A 16,824-nucleotide genomic window follows, 5' to 3' on the forward strand; every position below is an offset into this window, starting at 1 on the left:
GGGATTCCTCCGATACATCCTTGATTGTAACGCCTACTGCTGCTGGCGCTGCTGTTGTTGCTGCTGGGAGTCGATCGTCATCCCAGAGGGGAAGTCGGAAGACCACTTGTACTACTTCCAGTAAGCAATTGACTGTCCAACAGTCCTTTGCGAGGAAGATGAAATATCACAGCAGTCATCCTGCTGCAAAGCGGATAACTCAGGTCTTGTCAGCCTGGGTGGTGAGAAACGTGGTTCCGGTATCCACCGTTAATTCAGAGGCAACTAGAGACTTGTTTGAGGTACTATGTCCCCGGTACCAAATACCATCTAGGTTCCATTTCTCTAGGCAGGCGATACCGAAAATGTACACAGACGTCAGAAAAAGAGTCACCAGTGTCCTAAAAAATGCAGTTGTACCCAATGTCCACTTAACCACGGACATGTGGACAAGTGGAGCAGGGCAGACTCAGGACTATATGACTGTGACAGCCCACTGGGTAGATGTATTGCCTCCCGCAGCAAGAACAGCAGCGGCGGCACCAGTAGCAGCATCTCGCAAACGCCAACTCGTTCCTAGGCAGGCTACGCTTTGTATCACCGCTTTCCGTAAGAGGCACACAGCTGACAACCTCTTACGGAAACTGAGGAACATCATCGCAGAATGGCTTACCCCAATTGGACTCTCCTGGGGATTTGTGACATCGGACAACGCCACCAATATTGTGCGTGCATTACATCTGGGCAAATTCCAGCACGTCCCATGTTTTGCACATACATTGAATTTGGTGGTGCAGAATTATTTAAAAAATGACAGGGGCGTGCAAGAGATGCTGTCAGTGGCCCGAAGAATTGCGGGCTACTTTCGGCATTCAGCCACCGCGTACCGAAGACTGGAGCACCAGCAAACAGTCCTGAACCTGCCCTGCCATCATCTGAAGCAAGAGGTGGTAACGAGGTGGAATTCAACCCCCTATATCCTTCAGAGGATGGAGAAGCAGCAAAAGGCCATTCAAGCCTATACATCTGCCCACGATATAGGCAAAGGAGGGGGAATGCACCTGACTCAAGCGCAGTGGAGAATGATTTCAACGTTGTGCAAGGTTCTGCAACCCTTTGAACTTGCCACACGTGGAGTCAGTTCAGACACTGCCAGCCTGAGTCAGGTCATTCCCCTCATCAGGCTTTTACAGAAGAAGCTGGAGACATTGAAGGAGGAGCTAAAACAGAGCGATTCCGCTAGGCATGTGGTACGTGTGGATGGAGCCCTTAATTCGCTTAACCAGGATTCACGGGTGGTCAATCTGTTGAAATCAGAGTACTACATTTTGGCCACCGTGCTCGATCCTAGATTTAAAACCTACGTTGTATCTCTCTTTCCGGCAGACACAAGTCTGCAGAGGTTCAAAGATCTGCTGGTGAGAAAATTGTCAAGTCAAGCGGAACGTGACCCGTCAACAGTTCCTCCTTCACATTCTCCTGCAACTGGGGGTGCGAGGAAAAGGCTAAGAATTCCGAGCCCACCCGCTGGCGGTGATGCAGGGCAGTCTTGAGCGAGTGCTGATATCTGGTTCGGACTGAAGGACCTGGCAACGATTACTGACATGTCGTCTACTGTCACTGCATATGATTCTGTCACCATTGAAAGAATGGTGGAGGATTATATGAGTGACCGCATCCAAGTAGGCACGTCAGACAGTCCGTACGTATACTGGCAGGAAAAAGAGGCAATTTGGAGGCCCTTGCACAAACTGGCTTTATTCTACCTAAGTTGCCCTCCCTCTAGTGTGTACTCCGAAAGAGTGTTTAGTGCAGCCGCTCACCTTGTCAGCAATCGGCGTACGAGCTTTACTTCCAGAAAATGTGGAGAAGATGATGTTCATCAAAATGAATTATAATCAATTCCTCCGTGGAGACATTCGCCAGCAATTGCCTCCAGAAAGTACACAGGGATCTGAGATGGTGGATTCCAGTGGGGACGAATTAATAATCTGTGAGGAGGGGGATGTACACAGTGAAAGGGGTGAGGAATCGGAGGATGATGATGAGGTGGACATCTTGCCTCTGTAGAGCCAGTTTGTGCAAGGAGAGATTGATTGCTTCTTTTTTGGTGGGGGCCCAAACCAACCAGTCATTTCAGTCACAATCGTGTGGCAGACCCTGTCGCTGAAATTATGGGTTCGTTAAAGTGTGCATGTCCTGTTTATACAACATAAGGGTGGGTGGGAGGGCCCAAGGACAATTCCATCTTGCACCTCTTTTTTCTTTCATTTTTCTTTGCATCATGCACCTGACACTGCAGTGCCACTCCTAGATGGGCCAGGTGTTTGTGTCGGCCACTTGTGTCGCTTAGCTTAGCCATCCAGCGACCTCGGTGCAAATTTTAGGACTAAAAATAATATTGTCAGGTGTTCAGAATAGCCAGAAAATGAGTGTAAATTATGGTTATTGAGGTTAATAATACTATGGGATCAAAATGACCCGCAAATTCTATGATTTAAGCTGTTTTTGAAAAAAAAAACCCGAATCCAAAACACACCCGAATCCGACAAAAATTTTTCAGGGAGGTTTTGCCAATTCGCGTCCGAATCCAAAACACGGCCGCGGAACCGAATCCAAAACCAAAACACAAACCCCGAAAAATTTCCAGTGCACATCACTAATATTCATACATATTTTATATGTAGTTTTACTAGTCCAATGCAGTTTTATTGTTTATCTGTAATAACCTCTGCATTGTACATGTGACTGAGTGTGCCTGTAGCTGTTGTGCGGATTTTATTCCTATATATATATATATATATATATATATATATATATATACTGTGTCTACGCGATCCAGTGCAGTAGCTCACACACACGGCGGGTCCGTGTGAAGCTTAAATATCTTTTCCGGCTGGCAGCTTCATGTGGTCTGCTCTGGAGAGTCGTTAAACTGCGGGACGAGTATTGCCTGGATGGTAACATCATATGTCGTGTGGTAACAAGCCCACAGTGTTTTATTCTCTGGTACGAGTCACATCTCTCTGGAGTTTACAGTCTTTTATCTGTCTGTTTATATTAAAACTTTTATGCACTATGGAGCGCCCCCTCTTCTTTTGTCTTTTTTGTTATTTATATATATATATATATATATATATGTATATATATATATATATACATAGTGCTACACAGAATATACAATTTGGTATTTTTTACTGTGTGTTTCAATCACCTCATACGGCTTAAATCCTCTGTTTGTGTCCCGTATTTACTGTCGCATAACATAGGAGTTATTTGCAGGTATTGTGTTTGTCTGGCTATATTGTACTGTCACGCTCTAAGGCTACATTCCCTATAATGTCTGCCACACAGGGCGGGAAATCCGTGGACAGTAATGCATCCTGCAGTGCTGGCACCATGGATTTACCTGAGGGGGAAGTGTTACCTGCTGGTTCAGGGGCTGGGTGCCATACACCTCACAGTCAACCCGCAGCACCTCTGCCCAATCAGGATCCACCTTGGGCAGCGTTCTCAAGAATGCTGAATATGCTTGTAACACATCTTACGCCGCCTGTGGGACCTCCTGTGCCATTACATCCACATATTGTCCCTGTAGATAATCCACCCTGGGCGGACACTATGTCTACCCAGTTACAACAATTGAATTAATCTTTGGTTAGACACAAGTCTACCCCACGCCCCTCTGAGGCCAAGAAGTCATCTAAGTGGGCCATTTCTTCCTCACAATCCACTAATATTTCTGATAATTCTTCCGATGAGGATGGGGAATATGCTGATCCGTCAGACACTGATACAGTTGCTTCTGATGAGGAATCTACAACCCAGGTTGATGTTCCTGACCTAGTAGAGGCTATTAAGCTGATTCTACAAATAGATGATGAGATCGAGCCTACTACTACATCTAAGAAACCTGATAAATTCAAAACGTCAGAAGGTTGCTAAAGTAGTCTTACCACATTCTGAATATTTAATTCACATACGTCAGGAATCCTGGTCGGCTCCAGGAAAGAAATTTTCCTTGTCTAAAAAGATGCTAGCTTGTTATCCTATCCCTGCGAAGTTGAGTAACAAGTGTGAAACTCCACCACCGGTGGATTCTTATGTCGCACGTCTTGTAGTATCATCTACTGAAGGAACCGACGAATAACCGTGTGGCGGGTTGCCTGAAGTCTATTTATTCTCTTACTGGTACTGTACATAGACCCACTATGGCAGCCTCCTGGGCTGCGAAAGTAATTGAAGCATGGGTTCATGCAATTGAGGATGAGCTGCCTCAGGATTTTTCTGACACTGCCAGACAATATCTGTATTATATTACCACAGCCATCCACCATATTCAGGAGGCGGCCTCTGATGCAGGTGTAATGGCGGCCAAGGCGTCTACTACGTCTATCCTGGCTTGCAGAATTATGTGGTTGAGGTCCCGGAAGGTGGACCTGGACTCTGAAAAGACCTTGGAGGGAGACATCCTATTTGGGGAGGATCTGAACAAGATTGTTACTTTGTCTCTCCCAAGTACTAATCCTTCTGCTACGAAGGCTAAGAGTACCACTTTTCGTTCCTTTTGACCTCCAGGAAACGCAAAACGTCAGGCGTACCCAAGACAGGCTTGTGCTTCGAAAACCACTAAGCCCAAATTTAAACAATCCTGGTCCGCCCATCAGCCTGCTTCCAAACAAGACAAGCCTGCTACATGACGGGGCGGGCCTCCCCCTGGGGGATCCCAGGGTAGGAGGCAGACTTCTGCAGTTCGCTAAGGCCTGGTTAAAAACCACTTTGGACCCCTGGGTACGGGAAGTTGTCTCTCACGGGTACGCAATCTTTCAAGAGACGTCCCTCTCGCCTATTTTGCACAATGGTTATCTCTTCGGATCCATTAAAAGTGCAAGCTCTACACTTGGTTGTACAATCCCTCCTGGACACAGGAGTGGTAGTGCCGGTTCCTCTGTCTCAGAGAGGCAGGTGGTACTATTCGACCCTATTTCTAGTTCCGAAGCCAAATAGGTCTTTCCGGCCTCTACTTAACCTCAAGTTATTGAACAAATTTGGGAGAGTGTCCAAATTCCATATGGAAACTCTGCGCTCTATTGTGCTGGCCATGGACCCCGAAGACTATATGGTATCCCTGGACATACTGGATGCTTACCTGCATATACCTGTTCCCATGTTGCATCAGCAATATCTGCGGTTTGCTATTGGCAACCTACATTATCAATTCCAGGCCCTGCCTATTGAATTGGCAACGGCCCCTTGGATCTTCACCAAGGTCATGGCCGTGATGACGGCTCTTCTCTGCCTTCAGGGAATCAGGATCTTGCCGTATCTGGACGACTTGCTGATCATGGCAAACTCCCAAGAGGTTCTCCAGTCATCTGGAACGGACGGTCCAATTCCTACAAGCCCACGGGTGGCTTATCAACTGGAAAAAGTCCTCGCTGGTCCCTGCTCGGAGCATGGTGCACCTGGGGTCACTACTGGACACACACAGCCAATGATTGTTTTTGTCTCTAGAGAAAGTCCTGAAACTTCAGAACAGGAACAGATATTTCCTCTCTCGCCCAACTGTGTCGATACACTCAGCGATGCAACTACTAGGCCTCATGGTGTCGGCTTTTGACATGGTAGAGTACGCTCAATTTCATTCCCGCCCTCTGTAGAGGTTGATCATCGGATCAGGTCTCAAATGATCTCCTTGACTCCGGAGGTTCGTCTGTCACTGAGCTGGTGGCTACAGGACCAACAGTTGAGCAGGGTCCGTCCCTTCTGGATCTCCAACTGGGTCTTCCTGACAATGGATGCCAGTCTGCAGGGTTGGGGCGTGGTGTTAGAGCAACACTCTCTGCAGGGTCGGTGGACCAGGGAGGAATATTTCCTCCCGATAAACATTCTGGAATTGCGGGCAGTGTTCAAGGCGTTGACACTGGCCCTGCCTCTAGTACAAAACAGGCCTGTTCAAGTACAATCAGACAATGCCACCACAGTGGCATACATAAATCATCAAGGCGGCACTCGAAGCCGCATGGCAATGCTGGAAGTATCAAAAATCCTCTGTTGGGCGGAACTCCATCTGCCAGCAATATTGGTAGTGTTCATTCCCGGAGTCCTCAACTGAGAAGCGGATTTCCTCAGTCAGGACGTTCACGCCAGAGAGTGGAGTTTTCATCTGGAAATCTTTCAACTCCTTGTGGACAAGTGGGGCCTACCAGATGGCGTCTCGACCTGATTGTGTCTCAACACAATCACAAGGTTACGGTCTTTGGATCAAGGACAAGGGATCCTCAAGCATCGTTCATGGATGCACTGGCAATTCCATGAAACTTTTGGCTGCCATACGTGTTCCCTCCAGTGTCACTCCTGCCCAGGGTACTATGGAAGTTCAAGCAAGAAAGAGAAATACTACTTCTAGTCGCTCCATCGTGGCCCAGATGGCATTGGTTCTCAGACCTGCAGGGTCTATCATTAGACCATCCTCTTCTACTTCCTCAATGCCCATACCTCCTCGTTCAGGGCCCTTGTATCTACCCGGACCTGGCCAGACTGGCTTTGACGGCGTGGCTCTTGAAGCTTCACTCCAGAGGGCCAAGTGATTCTCTGAGGTGGTTATTCAAACTATGTTGAAGGCCTGCAAACCAGCTTCTGCATGGGTTTATTACAGGGTCTGGAACTCTTACCTCACATGGTGTGCTGCCTGAATTATGATGCCTATTCATTCAGAACTTCCAGGCTTTTGGATTTTCTGCAACAAGGCCTAGATTTAGGCCTTCGTCTGGCCTCCCTCAAGGTTCATATATCTGCCTTGTTGGTGTGGTTTCAGAGAAAAATTGCGTATATTCCTGACGTTCATACTTTCACTCAGGGTGTTTTACGGATTCAGCCTCCTTATGTCCCTCCTGTGGCTCCATGGGATCTGTCATCTTAAATGCCCTCCAAGAGTCTCCATTTGCACCTCTTGAGTCTGTGGACCTTAAATGCCTCATGCTTAATGTCACAACTGAGGGCCTGAGCTGACGGGAGGCAGCCTCAGTTGTAGGGGCTGAGATGTACCGGAACCTGGGAGGTTATATCAGACCCCATGGACATGTAAGTAACATGAATAATAACTGCCCGAAGGCGTGACCACGACAACTTGGATAAAAGTCAATGATGTTTATTATGACAACTCCGCCACACAGCAGCAGTAAAAGAAAACGTAAAAGACAGCAAAGAATAAATACAGTTCCTGGTTACTACAGGATGGCAGGAGCCACAGGGCACTGGTAGTGTGAGATAGTTCTTATGATCTTCTAGATGGAAAGTCCTTACCAGGCCCGACTGTAGCAATGGAGATAACCCAGGATTGTGCCAGCTGGTGTTCCAGGAAAAGCTGGGTTGCTGAAGATAAAACAGCTGCTGTGGATACTGGCTGGAACCAGACTGTTGTTAGCACGGAGTGGATACTGGCTGGAACCAGTTAAATAATAAATGAACTTGGGAGCGATGAAATATGAACTGAAATGTAGAACTAGAGAGCGGAGAAATAATAATACCGGTGGAGAGTGGTAAAGTGTAGAAAGGACACCGGCCCTTTAAGGGAAGCTGTACTCTGCTGGAAGCTGAGCTGGAAGCAGGTAATGTTGTAGCTGGAAACAGATGAATCCACAATGGATTGGAGAGTCAGGCTACACCGCAGGTGGAATGCTGGTGCGGGTCTCTATGGTGGAAGTCTTGAGACAGGAGCTGGAACCTGGAAGACAATCACAGGAGAGAGACAAACAGGAACTAGGTTTGACAACCAAAGCACTGACGCCTTCCTTGCTCAGGCACAGTGTATTTATACCTGCAGCAAGGAAGGGATTGGCTAGGCAATTATGCAGATTATCAATACTGAGAACAGATTGGTGGAAATGATCAGCTGACAGAATCCAAGATGGCTGCGCCCATGCAGACACTTGGAGGGAAGTTTGGTTTGTAATCCATGTGGTAATGAAAACAGTAATGGCGGCGCCGGCCACCGGAGACAGGAGGCGCCAGGCTGACAGATGCACACACGGACACAGCGGAGGCCGCGGCTGACGTAATCGCCACTCAGACACTCTGCATGCAGAAGTTCAGGGACGGCGGCGGAGGCCGCGGGAGACGCCATGCCAGGTGTAATATGGCGTTTGCTGTGACAGCGTCCCAGAGTGACAGGAGAGGATACAGGAATGTACACATCAGGATAACAGATGGGATCCGGTCCTGGAGCGCTGAGCCAGCCTTAGGAGACATCTGATGGGTAAGAAATGGCGTCCAGATACCCGGATCGTGACAGCACCCCCCCCTTTAGGAGTGGCCCCAGGACACTTCTTTGGCTTTTGAGGAAACTTGGAATGGAATCTCCGGACCAAGGCAGGAGCATGGACATCAGAAGCATTGGTCCATGAACGTTCCTCAGGACCATAACCCTTCCAGTCAATAAGATATTGTAGTTGACCGTAACGGTGACGTGAGTCCAAGATCTTGGCCACTTCATACTCAACGCCTCGTTGAGTTTGGACTTTCGGAGTTGGAGGAAGTGAGGAATGAAACCGATTCAAGATCAGCGGTTTCAACAGGGAAACATGGAATGTCCTGGGTATTTTTAAGAAGGGAGGCAACTGGAGTCTGTAAGCAACAGGATTGATGACTTGTTCAATCTTGAAAGGACCGATATAGCGAGGTGCAAACTTCATACTGGGAACTCTTAACCTCAAATTCTTCGTGGATAACCATACCCGATCACCCACCTTGAGAGCAGGAACTGCTCGACGCTTCTTATCCGCAAACTTCTTGTACCTGAACGATGCCTTGAGCAGAGCTGATCGTACGCTCTTCCAGATATTGGCAAACTGATGCAAGGTGATATCCACTGCGGGAACAGAAGTTGCTGGAAGCGGTTGGAACTCAGGGACTTTAGGGTGGAATCCAAAGTTAGTGAAGAATGGTGTTGAAGCAGATGAAGAATGATACTGGTTGTTATGACAGAACTCGGCCCAGGGAAGTAATTGAACCCAGTCATCTTGAGAGGAGGACACATAGATGCGGAGGAAGGCCTCCAAGTCCTGATTCACCCTCTCGGTTTGACCATTGGTCTGAGGATGGTAAGCCGTGGAAAACTTTAGCTTGACTTGGAGGACTTGACATAAACTTCGCCAGAATTTGGCTGTGAATTGAACTCCTCGATCTGAGATAATTTCTTCAGGAAGACCGTGGAGTCGGAAGATCTCTTGTATGAATACTTGAGCCAACTTGGAAGCTGACGGAAGACCGGTGAGAGGAATGAAGTGTGCCATCTTGGTGAACCGGTCAACTACCACCCAGATGGTATTGAACTTGTTGCACATGGGTAAGTCTGTAATGAAATCCATCGACAAGTGGGTCCATGGTCGACGGGGAACGGATAGTGGAACCAGTTGCCCCGCAGGCGACTGGCGGGATACTTTATGTTGGGCACACTTTGGGCAAGATGCAATAAATTTCAAGACGTCCTTTTTCAGAGTTGGCCACCAATAGGACCTAGAGATAAACTCCAGGGTTTTTTGGATACCTGTATGTCCGGCAAAACGGGAAGCATGGGCCCAATGCATGAGCTTCTTCCTTAGCATCGGTTTCACAAAACTTTTCCCTGATGGGGGCGTAGAGTCCATCCCTACCGTGGAGAATGCCAACGGATTTATAATAGGATGCTTGTCTGAAGACTCTGACTCATTTTTTTGCTCCCATGAGCGGGAAAGGGCATCGGCCTTGCGATTCTGAGAGCCCGGACAGAACTGGAGTTTAAAGTCGAACCTGGAAAAGAAAAGTGCCCATCTGGCCTGACGAGGGTTGAGACATTGTGCGCCTTTCAGATATAAAAGGTTCTTGTGGTCTGTAAGGATGGTGATTGAATGAGAAGCTCCCTCCAACAGATATCTCCACTCCTCTAGAGCGAGCTTGATGGCTAGCAACTCCTGGTCGCCAATGGCATAGTTGCGCTCCGCTGGGGAGAACTTCCGTGAGAAGAAACTGCAAGGATGTAAATGGCCATCTTTAGCCCTCTGAGATAACACCGCTACTACTCCAACGGAGGAGGCATCCACCTCTAGGATGAAAGGAGAGTCGATGTCAGGCTGTTTCAGAGCAGGCGCAGAGATGAACCTTTGTTTTAAAAGATGAAATGCTTGCATGGCTTCTTCAGACCACTTGGACGGGTTAGCACCCTTCTTAGTGAAAGCAGTAATAGGCGCCACAATGGTGGAAAAGTCTCGTATAAACTTTCGGTAATAGTTGGCGAACCCTAAGAACCTCTGGACCCCTTTGAGGGTTAAGGGTACCGGCCAATTTTGGATTGCTTGTAGTTTCTCAGGATCCATCTCTAGTCCGGAACCGGACACAATGTACCCTAGAAACGGAATGGACTTGACTTCAAAGACGCATTTTTCTAATTTGCAATAGAGATGATTGACACGGAGACGGGACAGAACCTCTTTAACCCAAAAACGATGTTCCTCTAAATCGTTGGCAAAAATGAGGATATCGTCTAGATAGACCACGACATGACGGTATAGAATGTCTCTGAAGATCTCATTGACAAAATGCTGGAAGACAGCTGGAGCATTGCTCAATCCGAAGGGCATGACGAGGTACTCATAATGTCCGTCACGGGTGTTAAAGGCGGTCTTCCACTCGTCACCCTCACGGATCCGGATGAGATTGTATGCACCTCGCAAGTCCAGCTTTGTAAAGATGGTAGCTCCGCTAACTCTGTCAAAGAGCTCAGTAATCAGGGGTAAAGGATAGCGGTTCTTGATGGTAATGTCGTTCAAACCTCTGTAGTCGATGCACGGCCGCAGACCACCATCTTTCTTTTTTACAAAAAAGAAGCCTGCGCCGGCTGGAGAAGAAGAAGGTCAAATGAACCCCTTTGCTAGGTTCTCTTTAATATATTCCTCCATAGAATGCGTCTCAGGCAGAGACAACGGATAAGTTCGGCCTCGAGGTGAAACCTTCCCTGGAACGAGATCAATCGGACAGTCCCATTCTCTATGAGGAGGAAGGATATCAGCAGAAGCTTTACTGAACACATCCGTGAAATCTTGATATGGAGGAGGTGGAACATCAGACGACCTGGGGGAGGAAGAACAGACAGGCAATACTTTAAACAAACATGTCTCAGCACAGGAGGAACCCCATGCCAGGATTTGCGTAGTCGTCCAATCAATTGTAGGATTGTGAAGACGGAGCCATGGAAGGCCCAGGACCACAGGATGTGTGGCTCTTGGAATCACTAAAAAAGAAATAAGTTCGGAATGAAGAACTCCCACTCTCAGACGAACTGGTAGAGTCCTTAAAGAAATAACTGCATCAAAAATTTTGCTGCCATCCACGGCAGTTAAAGAAATGGACGAAGGAAGTCTCTCGGTGGGTAGGGACCACCGTTTAACATAGGCTTCGGTAATAAAGTTCCCAGCTGCTCCGGAATCAAGGAGGGCAATGACGTTCCGATAACGTTGAGCAACTTGAAGCGAGACTGGGAGATTACAATCTTGAGGAGATGGAGAGGAGATCATTACTCCTAGCCGGCCCTCTCCTTGGCGAGCTAGGATTTGGAGTTTCCCGGACGTTTGGGACAGGCATTAATGGTGTGAGACGGAGCTGCACAATAGAGACAGAGAAACTCGGAGAGACGTCTTCGGCGCTCAGCAGGAGTTAAACGGGAACGGCCAAGTTGCATGGGCTCATCTTTAGATGGTGACAGTTGACGAGGAGGAGGAGCAGAAGATTTTGGAGCAGATGATCTTCCACGCTCAGTTGCTCTCTCTCTGAAACGTAAATCAACTTTCGTGCAGAGTGAGATTAGCTCATCTAACTTAGAAGGTAAGTCTCTGGTAGCTAACTCATCTTTAATATGCTCAGATAAGCCATGCCAGAATGCAGCATACAGGGCCTCGTCGTTCCATGCCAGTTCGGATGCCAGGATCTGGAACTGTATCAGATATTGTCCTACAGTACGTGACCCCTGGCGTAAACGGAGAATCTCGGATGAAGCTGAGGTTACCCGGCCTGGCTCGTCGAAGATGCGCCTGAATGTTGACACGAAGGCAGTGTAGGAAGATAGCAGGGTGTCGGACCTCTCCCATAACGGTGATGCCCAATCAAGGGCTGAGCCACTGAGAAGAGAAATAATGTAGGCAATTTTTGTACGGTCACTGGGAAAATTGCCAGGTTGTAGCTCAAACTGAATCTCACACTGGTTGAGAAATCCCCTGCAGAATCTTGGAGATCCGTCAAATTTTGCTGGCGTTGGAAGATGAAGACGTGGAGCAGAAATGGGTAAGGTGGGTGGGGTTATAGCTGGAGTCACTGTGGTTGACGCACCAGACGCGCCTGATCCATGGAGAGTTGTCTGAATCCCATCCAGCCGAGTAGAGAGATCCTGGAGACAGCGGATGATGTGGCCCTGTGCAGCCTCCTGATGTTCTAGTCGGGCTGCCAGTTCTTGCATCGGCCTGGCCGCTTGATCCTGGTCTCCGGCTGGATTCATTAGGTCAGTGCTTACTGTCACAACTGAGGGCCTGAGCTGACGGGAGGCAGCCTCAGTTGTAGGGGCTGAGATGTACCGGAACCTGGGAGGTTGTATCAGACCCCTTGGACATGTAAGTAACATGAATAATAACTGCCCGAAGGCGTGACCACGACAACTTGGATAAAAGTCAATGATGTTTATTATGACAACTCCGCCACACAGCAGCAGTAAAAGAAAACGTAAAAGACAGCAAAGAATAAATACAGTTCCTGGTTACTACAGGATGGCAGGAGCCACAGGGCACTGGTAGTGTGAGATAGTTCTTATGATCTTCTAGATGGAAAGTCCTTACCAGGCCCGACTGTAGCAATGGAGATAACCCAGGATTGTGCCAGCTGGTGTTCCAGGAAAAGCTGGGTTGCTGAAGATAAAACAGCTGCTGTGGATACTGGCTGGAACCAGACTGTTGTTAGCACGGAGTGGATACTGGCTGGAACCAGTTAAATAATAAATGAACTTGGGAGCGATGAAATATGAACTGAAATGTAGAACTTGAGAGCGGAGAAATAATAATACCGGTGGAGAGTGGTAAAGTGTAGAAAGGACACCGGCCCTTTAAGGGAAGCTGTACTCTGCTGGAAGCTGAGCTGGAAGCAGGTAATGTTGTAGCTGGAAACAGATGAATCCACAATGGATTGGAGAGTCAGGCTACACCGCAGGTGGAATGCTGGTGCGGGTCTCTATGGTGGAAGTCTTGAGACAGGAGCTGGAACCTGGAAGACAATCACAGGAGAGAGACAAACAGGAACTAGGTTTGACAACCAAAGCACTGACGCCTTCCTTGCTCAGGCACAGTGTATTTATACCTGCAGCAAGGAAGGGATTGGCTAGGCAATTATGCAGATTATCAATACTGAGAACAGATTGGTGGAAATGATCAGCTGACAGAATCCAAGATGGCTGCGCCCATGCAGACACTTGGAGGGAAGTTTGGTTTGTAATCCATGTGGTAATGAAAACAGTAATGGCGGCGCCGGCCACCGGAGACAGGAGGCGCCAGGCTGACAGATGCACACGCGGACACAGCGGAGGCCGCGGCTGACGTAATCGCCACTCAGACACTCTGCATGCAGAAGTTCAGGGACGGCGGCGGAGGCCGCGGGAGACGCCATGCCAGGTGTAATATGGCGTTTACTGTGACAGCGTCCCAGAGTGACAGGAGAGGATACAGGAATGTACACATCAGGATAACAGATGGGATCCGGTCCTGGAGCGCTGAGCCAGCCTTAGGAGACATCTGATGGGTAAGAAATGGCGTCCAGATACCCGGATCGTGACACTTAAGGTCGTATTTCTGCTGGCTATTGTCTCTGCTAGGAGGGTGTCGGACTTAGGCGCTTTGTTCTGTCGTCCACTCTTTCTGATTTTTCACTGTGACCGGGCAGTTCTTAGAACTCCCCCCAGTTATCTACCTAAGGTGGTGTCATCTTTCCATCTTAACCAATAAGCTAGAACCCACTCACTCATACATCCGCGGTGCCAGTGGTATTTGTGACCACACCATTTAAATAAAAAAAATCATACAAATTCATCACTCACCTAATATTAACACTTCAAACTGTAATTCATCTGAATTCAGGGAATGTTAATTCCAAAATATTGCAATAGTTTGTTAAACTGACCCGCCACTTCACGGCCATTTCCATTTGGTCAGTCCCTACACTGACTTTTAAAAATCTGAGCATTGCTCTCAGGCATCTTTTGGATTTTAAATACACAGAATGCTTCTATCATGGGTTTAGGCCCTGTCTCACTCGTTTAAAGAGACAGGAACCACACCCAAGCATTTCAGTTAATAAACACCTGGGGAATTTCTTAACATTTAATTTATATATGGACAATAGGGGGTGCAAGAAAAAGTGCAACCACAAAAATTTTATATAAACAATAGGCTAGAACCCACAGCACTCATACGTCCGCGGTGCCAGTGGTATTTGTGACACCATTTAATAAATAAAAATCATACAAATTCAGCACTCACCTAATATTAACACTTCAAACTGTAATTCATCTGAATCCATCTTAACCAAGAGATTGTGGCTCCGGCTTTTATCTCTTCTGGTTTGTCCTCCGAGGAGCAGTCTTTGGATGTGATACAGGCTCTCCGTATTTATGTGGAGAGGACTGCCTCTAACAGGAGGTCAGGTACCCTTTTTGTACTTTTTGGTTTTCACAAACGTGGCTGGCCTGCGAATAAGCAAACCTTGGCCAGATGGAATAGCATGGTGATTGCACAAGTCTATGCTCAGGCTGGACTCCCAGCTTCTGCTATTATCAAAGCCCATTCTACTCGGTCTGTTGGACCTTCTTGGGCGGCCCACCAAGGCGCGTCCGCTGAACAATTTTGCAATGCGGCTACATTGTCCTCATCAAACAAGTTCATTAGGTTTTATGCCTTTGATACTTCCGCCTCCCAGGATGCTTCCTTTGGACGCCAGGTCCTTGTGCCTGCGACGGTGTGTCCCCTCCCATGAGGAACTGCTTTAGGATATCCCTGTTGTTCTTCCTTGTGGAATCACAGTGTACCCCGCTGCAGAAAAGGAGGTTTATGGTAAGACTTACCATGGTTAAATTTCTTTCTGCGAGGTACACTGGGTTCCACAGGGCACCCATCCTGACGCACTTAGCTTCTTTGGGTTTGTATGGCATTAGCCACTGGTCCCTTCTCCTGTCGTGAGAATGTGGTTCTGTGTGACTAATATCTACCGTCTCTTTTACCTGCTACTGCATTGGACTGGTTAACAAAACTGAGCTCCAGTGCCTGGAGGCGGGGTTATAGAGGAGGCTGTGCATTGCATCCTGGGAACAATCAAAGCTTTAGCCTGTTAGTGTCTTGGATCAAGATCCAACTCTACACCCTGATGTATTCCCTGTGGAATCCAGTGTACCTCGCAGAAAGATAATTTAACCAAGGTAAGTCTACCATAACTCACCTTATTTCGGGGCGGCAACTGGGCAGCAACAATGCAAGTGCACGTAACTGCCCTGTCTCGTACCAAAAGCTCATGCGACTCTCAACACTCATACTAGGAAGGGAAGCCTGAATGTCTTCAGTGGGAGCTGCTGCCTATGGGCTGCAGCGCCTGCCACACTTTGCAATGGGGGGTGGGAGGCAGCTAGCACACATAAACATACATGCAATGTTATATGTAATATATGTGCTGGCTGCATGACCCCGGGGATCGGCATTGCTGTGCATTTCACTGCTGCCACTGAACACGGGACGCAGCATTCTGTTACACTTCTTCTAGGGCCGCCCCCAGACTCCTGTGAAACTAGCCAATGGGTGACTGGGGGCGGGCTTAGAAGGATAAGTGAAGCTGAATGCTGTGTCCCGGGTGTAGCGGTAGCTGTGAAACACACAGCAATGCTGATCCCCGGGGACAGGCAGCCAGCACATATATCACATACAAAACTGCCTGTATGTTTATAAGTGCTAACCAGCCCCCCCTCTCTGCAAAGTGTGGTGTACGCTGCAGCCCTAAGTTACTACATTTCCAGCACATAGCATTGGCTGGTACAAACGCTCTTACTATGATATTAGCCAGAGCTGTAACCAAACTTTTTGGTGCCATGTGCCAGAGAAAGAATTGGTGCTCCTCTCCCCCCATTTTTTTCAGTGGGGAAGGGGCATGACAATATTGATCCCAGAGAAAGCCCATGCTATGATGCCCTTTCCCATATATTATATATATATATATATATATATATATATATATACATACAGTGTATGTGTATATATATATATATATATATATGCACTGTATATATATATATATATATATATATATCCACAGAATATCCTGCACTCTCATCAGTACATAAAAGTAAGTATGCGGGTGCTCCTAATGACCATATATGGCCACCAATATACCGCAACTACCACCGAAGTGGAAGGTGCACTCTCGCCGAAATCAGTCTATGAATCCAATGGTTGAATCAACTCAGTTTAATCAGGTTCAAAAATGATGCCGTCAATCATCGACGTTTCGGTCCATATGTGGACCTTTATCAAGATAGGCACTTCACAACATCTAGACAATAGATATTAAAAACAATTAAAATCAATGAAATATGAAAAACAAACCAAATCACCCACACCACCACCACCAGTGCCTCCCAGGCCCTAATGACAGTCAAACAAATGGCTAGAGGATATAACTGGACAATATTAGACGTGCTTAACATGCATCAAGTGCCCATACTTCAATAATCCTGGAAAACCTCCACCTACACCTCATGCCTCAATGAGGTACACATATATCTAACTGGTGAGATTA

Source organism: Pseudophryne corroboree, chromosome 1, assembly GCF_028390025.1.
Source record: "Pseudophryne corroboree isolate aPseCor3 chromosome 1, aPseCor3.hap2, whole genome shotgun sequence".
Classification (NCBI taxonomy): domain Eukaryota; kingdom Metazoa; phylum Chordata; class Amphibia; order Anura; family Myobatrachidae; genus Pseudophryne; species Pseudophryne corroboree.